This window comes from Spinacia oleracea, chromosome 6 (genome assembly GCF_020520425.1).
Source record: "Spinacia oleracea cultivar Varoflay chromosome 6, BTI_SOV_V1, whole genome shotgun sequence".
Taxonomy (NCBI): Eukaryota; Viridiplantae; Streptophyta; class Magnoliopsida; order Caryophyllales; family Amaranthaceae; genus Spinacia; species Spinacia oleracea.
The window spans coordinates 10,748,493-10,765,904 of NC_079492.1; the positions used below are offsets into that span (position 1 = coordinate 10,748,493).

Below are 17,412 nucleotides of genomic sequence, written 5' to 3' on the forward strand. Positions count from 1 at the left end.
ATGACAGGAAAATAGTTTCATCCATGCTATCGTAATCAGATTTGTAAATCTAGGCTCACACCTTGGTTTGAAGATGTTCATTCTACCTATGACTACTCGCTCGAGTTGTTTTAGGAAAAGGTTATATAACTCTTTGTTAATATCAAAATTGAAAGTCATGAGCAGCTGCTGTGAGCTAGCCACCAGATATTGCATCAATATTCTGCGAATTTACTTTCATAAATATAGGATTTGAGACCATCTGTAAGGTAGCTTTGAATTTATTAGTCAGACCGTGATCTATTAGGTGCTCAAACTAACGCAAATCAGCCTCGGTATCATAATGCACGAACAGAACAGAATGAACAACATAGGATGCACAGAACAACACAGAACAGAACATAAACGAAATAGAACAGAATAACAACTAAAATGAACAGATCACACCTGCTGCTGTCAGAACTGCTGCTCCCAGAACTGCTGCTTCCAGAATTGCTGCACATAAATAGCAAGACCAGAAATTTATTAGAAACACAACGAGAAATAACCATTCTTAAGAAATCCAGGGGGGTTGGAAAGCTAGAAGGTGAGGAAACATGAACAAAGAAACAAGAATAAAACTCACTGTGTACATTATAGGCAGAAGAAACAATAAAATTGATCATAACCATGTTGAATTGAGCCATAAAATTCTACACCTAACTCAAGAAGAAAAGTTCAGAATAATGCTCTACTTTTACCAAAAAAAAATTGAGTATGATTCTACAATTTTATGTGTGATTACAGTCACTAGTGTGGTCTCTAGGAATCCTATATAAAAAATCTGTGTTCTAATCTTGTTTGCAACTATGGCCGACTGGCCATGCCTCCTTTGCAGCAAGAAAAATATTCACTATTTTCAGAATAGTACAAAATGCATAAAACATCTTCCATGGCTCGAATATAAATGTGACTATTAATTTCATAGAGGCCAGCAAAAGAACTCGTTCTTCCATTTTAAGATCAAAGGGAACAAAATGAATTTACAAATGTTCTGAACTTCTCTTCTTAATTACTCAAAGAGTTAGCTAATCAAGTAATGAACAATTTAAGGTGCATGGTAGAGAAAGATCAAGCTGTAAATCCTTACGATAAAAGATGGGAAGAAGAAGCTGAGAATGATCAAACTTCGGCAGGGCATACTTCCTACAGTATTCAAGAAAACGGCAGCTGCAATAACCCTACAAATGAAGAAAACAGCTTCGCCCAATTTGAACATTCTTGGCCTGCATTCTCTGGTTGTCACTTTCTCAAGCAGATTGAACTTGGACCAATAACAACGGCACGTCGACAAACCATTTTTCCTCACCAGCTTCCTCAGCAGCATAACACTGACATGATCACGAACTTGATCATCTCAGAATCACGAACTTGATCAGCAAATATGCAACCTTGTAAAAAGCAGAATGTGAATTAATGTGATTAACTCTGTCATGGTTACAAGTGTAAACTTGATCGAATTAATTTACAAATAGTTTCATCCATGCTATCGTAACCGCACCTCCATTGCTGACTTGCTCCAGCTCTTCCTTTCCGAAAACACCAGTGCAAACTCCTATTGCCATAGCTCCCTCAGATTCAGCTGCTATAATATCATTTGGCTGCAAAAGAATATACACATAATTCAAAAGACAAAAACAAAAATAAAAATTCATTACCATGAAAATTATTGTGCGACATTTCAAAAAATCATATAGTAATGGACAACAAAGTCTACCCATCCAAATTCTACAGAATACACTTTCAAATCCACCAATCTGGTGTCCCTGTGCCCAAAGTCCAAAACACGAAAACCTCATGTCCAGCATAAGAACATTGCACGGTAAGCACAGGCAACAAAGTATAATGAAAAGCATGAACTTGTCGAACAACAAGCAGAAGACAAAAGCCTAGATATTTGCCTATGGCCTACGATGTTTATAATTTAGAGAACAAGTTATGCCAAAAGAAAAAGAAAAAATAAACCTGCACAGCCTCATTCGCAGCATTTCTTGTCCACAGTGAAAGTTTGTCTCCCCTTGAACGCGCACTAGCAACCACACCACATATCTATCAGCTTCATCGAACTGCTCCCTAGTTAGAGCCATCAACTGCTCAAAAGAAAAATTTCAACAAATAGTTAAGCACTTAAGCCACGTGGTTGGAAGTTAGACTGTACGGAAAAAACAAGTTTATTGGGGGGTATGCTTCGGTCAAAATGTTACAAAATTACAGTTTCAAGCCACATTGCCTCAAGATTCGTCTTTCTGCTAGCAGAAACAGTCCACTTGCCTCCATGTGCACACTCAGGATCCTCCCATTTAGGTTCAACTCCAGCCTTGAACAAATGGAAATCAGCGTTTGCTACTAACTTGCCGGGCTTGAATATCTGATCATACAGGCTGCATAAAAGATTCAATTTTCATCTCAGAATGGGCATTGTTCGACTGGATAAATCAATAATTTGTAAGGTTGATTTACTTTATTCTCCACTCACAAGGGAAAGCATTTCATCCAATGAAAAGAATTATTCGAATTTTCCCATTAAAACTCCAAAGTTAACAATGCCCCACATATTTTCTTTATATCTTTCTAACAATGCTAATGAAGATAGCTATTGCATCTCCCAAAAATATTGCATTCTACAGCTCCTAGAATCGTTGGTTTCTATATATTATAGGCAAGGCTTGCATTAAAAAAACATATCAAACATCTAACACAAACCAACCAAATTAAAAATTCAACCAAGTATGAATTATAAAACCCCTCCCTATCCTTGGAAATCGACATCAAGTGGACGAAACTATAATGATCTAGCATAATATTCCCCAGCTAACCTTATTAATGATTCCAAAACATGTAATCACGCCAACAATAAGCTAAATTTATACCATAAATTAATCAAATTAACTAAAATTAGGGCAAATAAGAGCTAATCCAGCCAAAAGTTCACAAAACTTGCACCAAATAAAAGTAAAAAAGAACTAATTATTCTACAGCATAAACAAATTAACAAACCCAATTCAAAAAAATCAAAACCCACTTTAGACAAAAAAAAAAAAAATCAATCAAAACTAACAAAAACTTATAAAACCCCAGAAAGCCAAAATCAATCAATATTAAAAATCTGAGACAAAAATAATATCAACAATTATAATTCAATTAAAATGCATAATTAAAATTCAATCATAATGTCTACAATTAAAATTAAAATGCACAATTAAAATTCAATAAATATCAAAATTAAAATTCAATACCTAAGAGAGGAGAGAGGACAATGAACAATGGAGGCGGAGTGGGCGGCGGCGGCTGTGCTGTGGGAGACTGCCTTGGGCAGCGGCCGTGCTGTGGGCGACTGCCGTGGGCGGCGGATCTAAATAGGGAGCGGCAGAACCGCAGGGGAAGCAGGGTTTAGGGGAACCGCAGGGTTTAGGGGAATGGCAGAACCGCAGGGGAGGCAAGAAGGAGTGCAGCGCAAGGGGAAAGCAGTGGAGGAGTGGGCGACGGCAGTGAACGATGGCTGCCGGTGAGAACGAAGCAGTGTTGGTGTTGGTTTCGTTTAGGAATTGGGAGTAGAAGCAGTGTTGGTTTCGTTTGGGAGTAGAAGCAATGTTTCCATTCGTTTGCCGAATACCCTAAGTCAGAATGGTGAAGCGCGAATTTGAAAGGAAAAAAAATACACATTGCGTCGCAGCTTTGTTAAACTGCGTGGCAAATGACTCTAGGATGCTACCAGAGTCATTTGCCTCGCAGAATAGTAAAACTGCGACGCACTTGATTGAGTAAATTGCGTCGCAGTTTTACTAATCTGCGACGCAAATGACTCTGGGAGCATCCTAGAGTCATTTGCCTCGCAGTTTAACAAAGCTGCGACGCAAATGACTAAATTTTATGTGAAAATTTGTCTTTTGCGTCACATGTTCAGAATGGCGACGCAAATGCAGCGATGCAATTAAACGTTTTTCCACTAGTGTACGACTTTAGCCTGTCAAATTTTGGCGACGTTGCCGGGGAAACGGTTTAATTTTCTGCTATTAATTTTGTGGTCTAGATGATTTTCTAGAGTCTCGAAGAATTTCAAGTTCTTTGAGACCATGTATATAATTTCTTTTCTTTAGTTTTTCTTTGAAAAAAATGGATTATTATTCTTTCCCTCAATTTGTAAATGAGCCTTTTTGGGTGTATTTCGATAGACAAAAAAATTTTACTGGTTACCACAATCTTAATCTTTGGGATTCTTGTGGTTTTGCTTATGGTGGTTTAAATGAGTATACAAGGAATGTGATAGAAAGTATATTTAATGGTGATTTTCGAGCCTTATCTTTGGATGATATGTGGAATTACTATATGTGGTTTGCAAGGGATTCGTATGAGCGTGAAATGGCCATTCATGTTCCATGTGCTAATCCAAATTATGAGCATAATATACATGTTTCTACCCCCTCTCCCTTGAATACTTGTTATAATGAGGTGCATTCTAATGTTTATGATAATCATGCCTATTCTAATGACTTATCTAACCCTTGCATGGATATAAATGTTTTGCCTCATGATTCCACTATTGCTTCTCCCGTGTATTATTGTGAACCCATGCCCAATCCTGTTCAACCCGAATTAGAAAGTAGAGATACCTTCTTAGAGGAATTAAGAAGTTTAACCTCTGAGATTGAGATTCAGTTTACTAGATCTCAAGAGTCTACTAATGACATCATTAAAGCTAGTAAGGCTACTCTTGAGAGATTTAGAAAAATTCAAGAAATTATTGAAAATAATGATTCAAGTTGTGTTGGCGATGAGGGTCAATTGAGTGAACCCATAGGTAACCAAGAGAGTGAGGAACCTATAGCGGAGGTTGAGGATGAGCTAGAAAATGATGTTGTGACTGTTGGATCGATGGATGAAGGATTTGTTGAATTTGAAAAGACATGTGTTATAGAGCAAGTCCATGAGAAATTTGAAGTTGATAAAACCCTTGTTGTTGTATCAACCCCTACCCCTCGTACTCCAAGTCCAAGAAGGGTGATTCTTAGCCCCCTTTACACCGTCTCACTCCCCTTCTCTTTACCAAAACAACCTTTGCTTGAGGACCTTCCTCCTCCCCCCGAAAATAAAAAGCCCAATGACCCAATAGACTATGTTCCTCTTTGTGAATCTTTTGGAGGTACTTGCAGTACTTACAAAGAAGAAGTGGATGCTTTGCAGAGAACTCTATATGGTGAAGAGCATGTCCACCATGAATGCCAAAACACAGAGAGAGCTATTTCATTGATCATTGAGGTTGAAGAATCAATAGTCCGCAAAAACAACTTCCATAAGGAGAGTATGCCTACTTTCTCTTTTTCTTCTTTTTCCTATTCTTCTTTTATTATTGTTTTTTCTTTTTGTTCTTCTTCCTTTAGGCATCCCACTCCTTACTGGCATAGAGTTCGTTGGGATTTTATGAAAATGGTGTTGTTGATTATCGTGCATGTCTTGTTGCACGAAAGATGTGCGAGTGCGCATGATAAGCTTCTGCGCTCGTTGGTTGATTATTTACTAACCAATCTCTTTGTGGGAGGCACATAAGAGTTGGAGCCGGAGGGGTTCAACAAAGATTGAGACCCTCGATCTCCACTCCTTCAAGCACTAAGGAAATTGTTGAGTTCGGCTTGGGGGAGGTATGTGTTATTGCTTTCTAGTGTAGTTTATCGCTTTTCAAAAACAAAAAACCAAAAATACGTTCTGATGAATACAAAAACCATGCTTCCATGTGCCCCTTGATTGGAAACTGTTTTTATTCTTGGTTTTTGATGACGAGCATTGTTGATTTGTTAACCATGATTTGAGATTCGACTATTTTGATGCCTTAACATGAGTCAACCTTGACTAACTGTTTGTGGACTTGTTGCTTGGTTAGTTGATTTGGTTAGGAATGTGTGTTAGCTTCCTGGTATGTCATTGATTTTGAGTATTGGTTTGCAACTGTTAGTAATGTTTTGTGGCTCACATGCATGCACATTGAGTAGGACGAAGGCATTTCTTCTTTTAGGTAGCCTTCAGACGATCTTAGATACATTTGTTCCCTTCTCTCTACCCATGTTGTTGCATGTGCCCTTTTATTCGGTGACTAACCACATTACAAGCCCATTAAGCCCCATTGGTTACTAGTCCCAAACTTGGCTTGGGGGAGCTATTAGTGAGTGAGGTGAGGGGTTGTAGTGTGCTTCATTTAAGTAGAATTTGGGTATTGAAAAAAGAAAGGGGTTCTTCTTATTTTTATGTGGTGATCGGAAAAAATTTATGATGAGAAAAAGATAAGAAGAATTGAGAATGTGAAGGATCCCAAAAGGGAGAAAAAGAAAGAAAAATGAAGAAAAAGAAAAAAATAAATTGAGCTAAAAGAGAAAAAAATTCATTACTTTCGGAAAAATTCAAAGCATTAATTTCACTCAAGTATTGCAATTCCATATTCTTATAAGTGATCGGTTGTAGAGATGAAAAAGGCGAAAAAGTATTGTGTGGTTTATTTGTTGCATTCTCATGTGTTGAGTGGGAGAGTTGTGGTCATTGTTTATTTTTTATCATGGAATTTACTAGGATTTTGTCTCCCCAAAGCTAATGCTTTAAGCTCGCATTTTATCCAAATTTACCGCACCCTTACTGTGAGGGGGTCGAAAAAGCACGAGGCTAATGCGTGACCTCGTCCCTCGTGGGTGTGACGCTTCTTTTTGTCAAATCAAGTGTAATTGGATTCCCTGTGAGTTTACACCCAATTGACTAGTAATATAGGAGTCGCCATTCAGTTTTTAACGACAATGAGAAAAACTGACAAAACCCGGTTATCGTGACATAAAGGGAGTGCAATTATGTTTGACCACGACGGCCGTAAGTTCCCTTGTGATCCCTGGTGGTGGGGATCCCTCAACGTACACCCGCAGGGTAGAGATTGAGGGTTCGGGGGACTGTAACTACCGAGAGGAGTACTCGCTCTTCGGTAACTCCAGAGGCAGGATATCCTTACTAGCTCAGCATAAATAATTGAAGGGACATGCGTTAACTATTAAACTAATCTGAGTCGATTTTAACAACGGATTTTTCATGAAATACCCCTGAGTTTTTTCGAAATTCACCAAATGCCTCTCGACTTTCAGAAATTCACCAAATGCCCCTCGCATTTAACTTAATACCCAAACTACCCTTACTAATGACACGCCGTTAATCCTCCGTTAGCCTAGTTTCAAATTCACCAAATACCCATATTATAATACTTATATCACCAAATACCCCTATTCTAAAACCTAATTTTACCAAATATCTATAACTTAAAATTACCCATTTTGATACTCAACACGGCTAGTTTGTGTTTGAAAATTAGCCGTTACTTATTATTTACTTATAAATCCCCTTTTCTGACTATTTATTACAGTTTAGAAATTGTTTATTGCATAACAACAATCACCAAGACAAACTTGAAGGTGTAACAACTAACAAGTGTTTTCAACTGGAGCTCTCTAGCACCCAAGCACAATTTTCTCCTAGCTAAATTGAGTTGTTGTGCACTAATTGTATACTACAAATAAAAAATTTGAGATCAAATTTGAAGTGATGCCAATGGAATACTAAAAATAGCAATACTACATAAACAATGACATGTAGTCATAAACTAGCCAAGAAATTACCAGTTTAAGAGCACCCAGAGACTGATCTAACATATATTACGAACCTATGTTGCAGGCTTGCTGCGCAGATAAGTCGCCCCTCATTGAACTAAACTCTTGAATCGTCCTCACCGACCCAACAACATCCGTCTCAATATGGGTTAGCTTTTTACCTCCAATAAGAGTGCAGATTGCCCTTATCTCCCATTTACCATCTATTTATGATTGCTTATAGAAGCTCACTTAACTCTGATTATAGAAGGCGGCCTGCAATTTGTGTGCGTCATTATTCATCATTAGCAAGCTAGGACTCAAGTTTCTGATCTTTACCCAAATGCCTCATTGTACATCACTACATCATAATGCCTGGTAAAAGATGGTAAGTTCCAGAGAATTTTAGATCATGTTGGCTGAAGTAATGAAGCTAATGCAGGACACTAACCTTGTGAAATACGAATTGAAGGCTTCTATTTCATGGAAGGTCGTGGTTATGCGGATGAGCCTCAAAGAACGATTTTGACCGCACTGAGATCTCCTTCACCAAATGCATCTCTGCAGAACCAAATTCTCCTTCATTGTCGAGATGGGCAGGCGGCCCGAAACGTCCCCCCGTCCTCAAGCTCAAAATCCTCCTTAAAATTACAATGCAGACACCTCTCTCAAACAAAGCAACCAACACTTCTCCTTGTCCTCCAATATTATCAACAATATCCAAATCCTCTTTAGTCTTTACTGCTATGAATACGAATATCCTCAAATCGAGCATAATGCTCCGAGATCGAATTCAAATACCGTTGAAAATCAGATTTATTAGAATCTAATTCAGGTTTGGAGGCATTAATCGGGGAGAGTTTGGGCAAAATTACCGACATCGGCGAAGACCACCACCCATGCCACGGAGAAGCGTCACTAGAGCAAGAAGAGTGAGGATTATTGAGAATTGAAAAAAGATTATGCTCGAAAATCACCCGAATTACCCAGAAAATTCTGAACGTTTTTGGTGATTGAAGGATGCAGTTGGGGTGGATGAATGGCGAAGAACAGGGATAGAGAAAGGGGGGCAGTTTAGGAAGGAAGTGGCTAGGGAACGTTTATGGCGCCTAAAAGCAAAATAAGGGAAAAATAGTAAAATTAAGCTAACGGTGATTTAACGTCTGTTAAGTGTAAGGGTAGTTTGAGTATTAAGTTAAATGTGAGGGGCATTTGGTGAATTTATGAAAGTCGAGGGGGATTTGATGAATTTCGCAAAAACTCAGGGGTATTTCATGAAAAATCCGTTTTAACAATATGCAACATATAATACTAGATCGAGCGCGATTATCTGATTTAGATTGTATTAAGGGACCTAGCATGATAATCCAATTTCCCGAAAACATAATCTTTATTAGGCGTGATAGAACAATCAGATTTAATTAGTTTAACAGTTCATAAAAGGGCGAGGAAAGCAATTAAATCATAGAAAAGGGACACATTACGACGCACCCTTGAAAGGTACGTCACGGTTCTCAAAAAACTAACCACTTTGACTTTGCTATTTCTCCTTTTATTTAACGAATCTCAAGTTATGGGACAGGATACGTTCTGTTCGATTTATGGATCAATTGCGACAGAACGCGTTATCAATTTCGCAGCGTGAGGCTTAGGCTTAGGGGTTGGAGTCAATACTCAGGATAATAATTGTGTGTTGTTCTTTTCACGTCGAACTTAAGGCCCTATTTATAGAAAAGAGTTCGTGGAAAGATAGAATTATAGAACTCTAATCCACAAAGAATTAGGAAAGAACACGCCCCAGGTATTTTCAGCGCCCAGGCCTGGGCGCCGAAGATTTCGGCGCCCAGAGCCAGGCGTTGAAAATAGGATCTGGGCCGTTTTCTTAGTCACATTTGGATTCCTAGAATCCGGAGCGTTTGAGACTTAATCGAGTCTTTTAATGCGTATTAACCTTGTGACGGAATGCGTCTGGGCCCGTTACGAACTCTAGGCTCGCTAGGATTTTAATTAATACGTGACTCTTATTTTCGAATCATATTAGGAATAGGATTCTCTCATAATCTCTATCTCATTTAGGATTTATGTTGGAGTGCAACACCTAATTCTGACAGGTTTCTATCTTTTATGACTTGCCACTTTTAGCAACTACCCATTACGACAATTACTATTTTCAGCAGGTTTCCATAAATAGCAGGTTTCTATAAATAGCAGGTTTCGGGCGAAATGAAAAGTGGAATTGAGATTCGTTATTTTATAGGAGATGCGTTGTCAACTGGAGATTTATGTTCTCATCATCGAACCTTCCCTTTCGGGAATAGGGACAAAAGTAGGTGTCTACAGTTAGCCCCCACTTTGACTGAGTCTTGGAGTAAGACGATGGTCAAAGTATTAGACGGAGTGCGCCACACAAGCCATGGTGTATGTGACCTGTTTTGCGAGGGTCTCACGAGCCCCCGAGTGATAACATATGACTTAAGGGTCATCACTTGAAGTGTCGACATATCCCTCACGTGTCATTGGGATTTGTCAACTGTTAGTATAGAAACTTCCTCACTTTGTCATTGGAAGGATCTAAAGGTGCGTAGAAACTCCCTCACTTTGTCATTGGGAGTAGCTACAGGTGTTTTCGAAATCAAAGCTATAAAGTGTAACTGGGCCTGGCCAAGCCCAATCACGAGGTAAAAATATTTTTAAAGATTCTCATTTTCAGGGTTAGCTAAACGAGAAAACCCCCTTGTTTTTATGGGACGTAAAACGAAGGAAAATCCAGCACATCGTTCTTTTTGGAAAAAACGGAAAACCAATCTTTGGAAAAAGGGAAGCTACTCACATCGTTCTTTTTTGGAAAAACGGAAAACCAATCTTTGGAAAAAGGGGAAGCTACTCACATTGTTCTTTTTTGGAAAAAATGGAAAACCAATCTTTGGAAAAAGGGAAAGCTACTCACATCATTCTTTTTTGGAAAAAACGGAAAACCAGAAAAAAGTTATCGCTGTAGTGATTAAGGACCTGCGCGGTTAGCGACGCAGACCCCGCCGGCTAAAGATGGCGAGCCTGTCCGCTAAGGGTGGACACCCCAGTCCGATAGAAGTGGACGAATCTATTTTTGAAATTTGAAAATAATGACCTATGCGGTTTTGTGACGTAGACCCCGCCGGCTAAAGATGGCGAACCTGTCCGCTAAGGGTGGACACCCCGTCCGATAGAAGTGGACGAATCTATTTTGAAATTTGTTTTTTAATTTTTGAAAATGAGGACCTACGTGGTTTGCGCCGTAGACCCCGCCGGCTAAAGATGGCGAGCCTGTCCGCTAAGGGTGGACACCCCAGTCCAATAGAAGTGGACGAATCTATTTTTGAAATTTGAAAATAAGGACCTACGCGGTTTTGTGACGTAGACCCCGCCGGCTAAAGATGGCGAACCTGTCCGCTAAGGGTGGACACCCCGTCCGATAGAAGTGGACGAATCTATTTTGAAATTTGTTTTTTAATTTTTGAAAATGAGGACCTACGTGGTTTGCGCCGTAGACCCCGCCGGCTGAAGATGGCGAGCCTGTTTCATTTTGAATTTTGAAAATTTTATTTTTGGAAAACTGAGGATCTGCGCGGCTAGTGACGCAGACCCCGCCCGCTGAGGGTGGGCGAACCCTGTCCGCTGAGGGTGGACGTCCCTGAACTCGTTTTTGGAACTCGCGTGGTTCGTGACGTGATCTTGCCAACTGAGATGGGCAAGTTTCCTATTTTTTCATCGTGATCTCTTTTTTTTGAGAATTTCTTTTGTTCATTCTTGCAAGAGCGAATTCTTTCGTGGGATGCTCGAATTTAGTTGTAACCTGAACGTGGGTTGACAACGGGTTCAGACGGACCTTTGTCTTGCGACCGTCTGCTTTCGTGGTTTTGAGCTAGTCTTTATGACCCGATTTTTTCCACCACTTGGTCTTTGATCAGAGGACCATGTACAAGTGTCAATGACGACCCTTTTCTGAGGTCGAACCTGTTCTTTTGAGATCATCCAAACATGGGACGGCGTACAACGTAGTCCGGGAATGTGATTTCAATTGCGCACTCTTTGTTGGAGTATACTTTTTGCGAGCCCTCAAGCACTTGGGCTTTCGTTGGTCATTTTTTGCATACTTCATAACGTCTTTTAATCATGTTTGGGGTCGTGCTCGTATGTGCGAGCGACCTTTCATAGTGGTGTGCTATTTTGGCGAAGTCATGGGGGTGCGACTTCAGTCTTCGGGCAACGAGGTTTAATATCATCCGGTTTAGCTTGGCCCGGATTAATCTTTGACAGACAAACATTTTTTGAGAAACCAACGACTTAACAACATTTTTTGGTGTTTCGAAGAATGACCTTGATATTTCATATTTATTTTGAAAAGTGTACATATATGTTCCTTGAAACAAGTCTAAGTTCTGACCAAGTTTTACCATTTTTGCTATTTGGGAGCTTAAAGGTGCTTTTTGGATTGATCTTAATTGCAATAGGGCCTCGTGTCTAGCAACACGGTTTTAAGTCTTTTCCTGCTCCGCCTTTTGTGAAATCTGGGCCTTGGGCTGCATTTTCGGCGCCCAAGGCTGGGCGTTAATTATTTCGGCGCCCAGCTTCGGGCGCTGAAAGTCCTTTCCTGGCGAATTTTGACTTTCGGATTTCTTAACGCGTTTCCGAATGGGATTAGGATGTCACTTGATGCATTCAGCTATATATAGGGGATAGATACGTCCTTTTTTCCATTACTCTCAATTTCCGTTTTCTTTGCTGCGTTTTAGTTACTCCTTTCTTTCGTCATGTCGATTCCAACTTTCTCACTCCAACGAGATGTTAGGCGTTGGGTACGGGCCCTTAATCCTACAGAAAAGGCTTTGTTGAACGAATACCACTTAGAGGCACTTTTAGGCTTACAACAAATTAACATTGACTATAATTTTCTGCACGCAGCCCTAAGCTTTTGGGATTCCAATCTTCATGTTTTTGTCTTTCGGGGCAACGAAATATGTCCTTTGCCAGATGAATTTGCTGCGATCCTTGGTTATCCTACTAATGTTGCCCCTGCCACTCCTGGCACTATTGAAGAGAGTAAAACAACCATAGGGGCTTTCCTAGGACTAGATGCTAACATGCTTGCTGAAGTTGTTGTAGGTGATGAGGTTAATTTGGCAAAACTTGTAAAACACCACTTTAGGCCTAGTAAGAATATGACCGAACAGAAATTGAATATTCGAGCCCTTGTATTTTTCTTGTTGAATCATTATTTGCTGTCGAATAACAATGGTGAGTTCGGTGACATAAGGTTGATCCCCTTGATTAGCCAGATGGAAAGTTGCTATTCTATTATGCCGTTGGTGGTTGCCGAGACTTTGCTGAGTGCGGATGAGCTGAAGAAGGACGCCAAATCTGAATATATTAAGGGAAGCCCCCTATTACTGCAGGTAATCGATTTTTTCTCTTTGCGCACGTATACGTTTTTTTTTGCATATATATTTTTTATTCGTCCTGCCTTGGGGCTGAGTTTCAGCGCCCAGGGCTGGGCGCTAGAATTATCGGCGCCAGGTCCTGGTCGTTGAAACTGCGGCCCAGAAACCGTTTTCTTTTCATTATTTTTTTTTTGATCGTACCCGTTTTTTGCAGATTTGGCTCGTGGAACGGCTTAGGCTCTTTGAAGCTCCTGCCGATCCTAAACATTATCGCCCTATAGCCTTGGGTAACCGAAAACATTTACACCGAGGCCAGGACGAGGCCGAGTGGGCCTCCTTTTTTACACATGGTATCTGTTCCATTAAGTGGGTGGTACCATGGTGGGGTTTGACTACTATGACGGGGGGTTCTGATGTATCGGTTTATGTTTCTTTGTTGGGGCTATCTCGGCCCACTTATATTTTCCCTTACCGAGTCATGCGTCAATACGGTTTAAGGCAGACTATCCCCTTTTCCGATACGGTACCACCTAAAGTAGCGGCCTTTTCACAAGCACGGGTTCAAGCGTGGGCTAAGTATTATGATGGTCTCCCGCGTTGGGCCGTAGCTACAAAATGGCTTTGTGGGTCTTTCTGAAAACTACAAGTTGTGGATGAGCTCCGATGATAAAGCTATGAGGACCGAGGCTCGAAATGGGGAGCCGGCTGAGCTTTTGATACCTCGTATTCGTCTTAAGTATGAGGGTCCTGATTCTGCCCAACCTCGTACCCATGGTATTAAGACTGTGAAAGCTCGTCCTAATCGAAAGCGAAAGGAAGTTCCTTCCCGTTCCAGTTCCAGGCCTAAAAAGATGCCTAACATGAAGGGGCCTGCTGTTGTTAAAAGAAATGCAAGCTCTCGCGGAGATCGTCGCCGAAACAATGTATGGGTTAGGAAGGCTCAGCCGCCTGTAGAAACAGTGACTAGTCTAGTTGATGATAATAATCCTTCTCCCACCATTGTCTGTGCCCTTGAGGCTGAGCGGGCTATAACCGAGAATGTTTCTGATGAAGGAAATAATGCCCTTGGTCCAAGTATGCATTCTATGTTAAGTCTAATAAATGCGGTTCAATATTAATTAACAAGTTAATAATTCAGTGAGATCAAGTGAGCTGAATGCCTAGCTAGAGGCCGCTTCAGTTCAAGTGGAATTAATGATATTAATCCACAGCTTACTCTTGACTGAACCCGTAGGGTCACACAAATAGTACGTAAACGGATCAAGTATTTAATGGCATTAAATACTCCATCTATGAATATTCGGAACCGACGGATCTTGGTTTCAGTGGGAGCTAAGATCGTCACAGGCAAGAAATGAATACTCCGGAAACGATGATATTGCCGGAAACGGAAATATGGATCGTATCGGAAATATGAATATTATCCAAGTCGTAGATGTTGCCGGAAACGGAAACATGGTACGTATCGGAAAATATTATTGGAAATGGAAATATTACCAGAATCGGAAATATTGCCGGAAACGGAAATATTGTCAGAATCGGAAATATTACCGGAATCGGAAAATAATTCCGGAAACGGAAATATTAAATATTTGTTCGAAACGGAAATTAATTCCGGAATCGGAAATATTAAATATTGTTCGTATCGGAAATAAATTCCGGAACTGGAAATTTAATCGGAAGCGTATCGTACGAATTAGCATCGGACGAGGCCTGCCGGACGAAGGCCCAGCACGAAGCCGGGCCATCGCCCAGCAAGCACGCGCGCCACAAGCCCAGCCAAGGCAGCGCCCAGGCCTACCGCAAGGCAGGCCCAGCGCGCACCAAGGCCACGGATGCGTGGGCCGCGCTGCGTGGGCTGCTGCTCGCACGCGCATGGGCAGCCCTTGTGGCTGCCGTGTGTGTGTGAGTTTGTGCTCATGCGTGATTCCTAAATCTACAAGAGTTAGTGTATGATTAAATTCCTATTCCTAATTGGATAAATTAATTAAATAGAATTCATGTAGGATTCTAATTTCAATTAATTCGTATCCTACTAGGATTACGATTCCTTTTCCATAACTCTATAAATAAAGGCCTAGGGGTCATTATTTATACACAAGTTTTAAGTATTCAAAACTAAGATTTTTAAGCAGAAAAATCAGCCAATATTCTTGCCTACCCAACCGAAAATATTAGAACCTTAAGGGCGATTCTAGTTGGTCAATCTTAAGGCGGATCCGGACGTGCTGTGGACTATCTACGGAGGGACGACACTTGGAGTCCTAAAGACTTGTTCTTGTTCGGTTCGGGCGCAGCTAGGGAAGGCACGCAACAAAGAGTATGCATCTAATCTATGCTAAATGATTATGTGTAAATAATATGTTTTTCTGGGTTTATGGTTTTTTCCGCATGATTTATGAATTGTCATATGTATCATAACCTAACAGTGGTATCACGAGCCCCTTATTATTTTCATAATCTAAATTGCATGAACATGGTTAAATATTACAAATTTGCAAGAATTAAAAGGGGTGATTAATTTTCGTAATTGTTAATTAATTGCAAATTGCGTTTATTTAATTATACGTACGCAGTTTTTCGGCAGTTTCTTCGTTACTCATCCAAATCGAGTGATTTTTGTGTCAATTCCGCATGTAAAAGGCATTCTAAAATTTTGACAAAAATATTATTTTTCTGCCGAACCCAGAATTCTCAAATTCGAAGCCTAACTATGACTTTTCGAAGGTTTTAGTTTTTCGAATGCAAAATTTCGTAAATTTAAGATGTTAAATTAAATATTTGCGATTCTTGTTGATAAATCTTGAATTTTTGATTGACCTACTGCATATGTTTAACAAGTTTGAATGCCTAGTCTTGTTAATTATGCAATCTAATTTGTAATTATGATTAATTTGTTGAAAATTAGAATAATTTAGAATTAATTTGATTTTCATAATTAATTGTAATTTAATTAGAAACCTATGATTAAAAACCACCATAAAAATTGTAAATTTACGATAAATTTTAAATTTTTATGACCTAGACTTGAATCCATAACAATCGGAAATCAATTGGATAATGAATTTTCGATTTTTCGCCCTAAAATTATGAAATTAATATTATTTATTAATTTGTCATTAATTTTAAATATAAATTTTAAATTTTTATGCGATTCGTTCATAAAACTTGCACGCACGAAGCAATGGACGCTTCGTGTTACCCTTAAGGGGTGTTGTATAATGCGGGCATGCGACGACGAGCAAGGGAGCTCGTCGCCCGTGCGGCACGAATGCAATGAGCAAGGGCGTAGTGCACGAGCACAAGGCAGCAGCCCTGCCTTGTGTCGTGTGCCACGAGCAATGAACGAATGGGCATGGGCGAAGGGCGAGCCAAGGCAGTCGCGTGTGGGCAGCAAGCGAGCTGCGCCACAACGCGCGCTGCCTCGCACAAGAGCGCGCAGCCTCGCGCGCAGCGAGCGCAAGCTCGCGTGCCACGAGCGCTGCGCCCAGCATTACTCGCGCGCACAGCGCGCGATGTCGCCCGCCCAGCGAGCGATGTCGCGCCCCAGCGAGCGATGGCTCGCGCGCACAGCGAGCGATGTCGCGCGCCCAGCGAGCGATGTCGCGCGCCCAGCGAGCGATGGCTCGCGCGCCCAGCGAGCGATGGCTCGCGCGCCCAGCGAGCGATGTCGCGCGCCCAGCGAGCGATGTCGCGCGCCCAGCGAGCGATGGCTCGCGCGCCCAGCGAGCGATGGCTCGCGCGCCCAGCGAGCGATGTCGCGCGCCCAGCGAGCGATGTCGCGCGCGCGCACTGCGAGCGATAGCTCGCGTGCGATGAGCGCTGGCGCGCGCAGCGAGCACCAATGCGTGCGGAGGCTTGCGATAGGGAAGTAGCAGCTATGCGACGAGCGCATGGGCTGCGCGCACATGGCCAGCAATGGCTGTGTGCGTACGGCCCATGGGCGTGCAACGCGTAGGGTGTTTGCGTTACGATTAGATCGTTTTGAATGTTTAATTTGAAAATTTCAGTTCACGTAATTTTAATTAATTTTAAAATTAATAATTTGAATTATTTTCTTGGATTTTAATTTTGAATATTATAATTATAATAAATGTTATTTATTCTAATTATTTTACTAAAATTAAAATCATGAATTAATTTAAATACGACTGAAATTAAATTAAATTTTTGGATTCAATTATAAATTGATATGAGCTTTAAATTTTAATTAAATTTGTATGTTTCCGGTTAGACTAGAAATACATTTTTATGTTTAAAATTGGTAAAGCATATGAATTTATTGGTTTAAGTGGGAGCGCTTTTTAGTCATAAACTCTTGATTAGGTCTACAAATCCTTAAGGTTAAAACAACTTGATTAGAATTAATA

General features: G+C 40.6%; 1 long non-coding RNA gene across 1 annotated transcript; it reads right to left on the reverse strand.

The window, feature by feature from the left end:
• Positions 1-382: 382 nt before the first annotated feature.
• Positions 383-2,085, reverse strand: LOC110797084 (uncharacterized). Its single transcript, XR_008924549.1, has 4 exons — positions 1,984-2,085; positions 1,520-1,619; positions 1,109-1,409; positions 383-474 (listed from the first exon to the last, which is right to left on the reverse strand). It is a non-coding gene; the product is annotated as an uncharacterized lncRNA (long non-coding RNA).
• Positions 2,086-17,412: the final 15,327 nt, after the last annotated feature.